The sequence below is a fragment of the Chanos chanos genome, chromosome 7 (assembly GCF_902362185.1).
Source record: "Chanos chanos chromosome 7, fChaCha1.1, whole genome shotgun sequence".
NCBI lineage: Eukaryota > Metazoa > Chordata > Actinopteri > Gonorynchiformes > Chanidae > Chanos > Chanos chanos.
In genome coordinates, this window is record NC_044501.1 from 3,828,496 (window position 1) to 3,829,158 (window position 663).

Below are 663 nucleotides of genomic sequence, written 5' to 3' on the forward strand. Positions count from 1 at the left end.
CTAACCCCTATAAAATTCACCTTCCCACTGCCTCAAATATAAATCCACCGAATCCAGACGAGTCTTCCGCTAAGTCCAATACTACATTGCACTTTCGTTAACACAGAGCTGTCCGGTAAGTCAACTACGGATCAGTGAAGTGAGGGTTAAAGTTCACTCCTGCACGGCGCCGATCTGAGACTTTCCTCGCTGTCTAAACGGAATAAGCGAAGTGGCTGAGTTAGAGTGTAATAACTTTTGAGAGCGTTGGCAGAACACTCCGCCCCCAAAGTGATCGACACTAAACCACACCCCCCTCTTCTCCAAGCTGCACTTGGTTGTGTGTGTGTGTGTGTGTGTGTGGAGAGAGTGAGTGAGAGAGAGAGTGAGTGAGTGAGTGAGAGAGGGGGGGGGGGGTATATGTGCTCTAAGGCGCACACATGGATATTCTTAGTTTCATAAACAGACATATCGCATGTAACGGGAAGAATGTGCGAAGCACGCATCCAGTTAAGACGCACGCGCCTCGCATAACTAAGGAATTGCCAAACAAGCAAATCATAGCCGTCAGAAAGTTTCCGTAAGCGCCTGTTAAAAATAGTCCAATTAAGAACGTGAACAAGTGGTTTATAAGACCCTATATAAACGCGTACATTGTCACATAGTCTCGCTACGCACTGACTG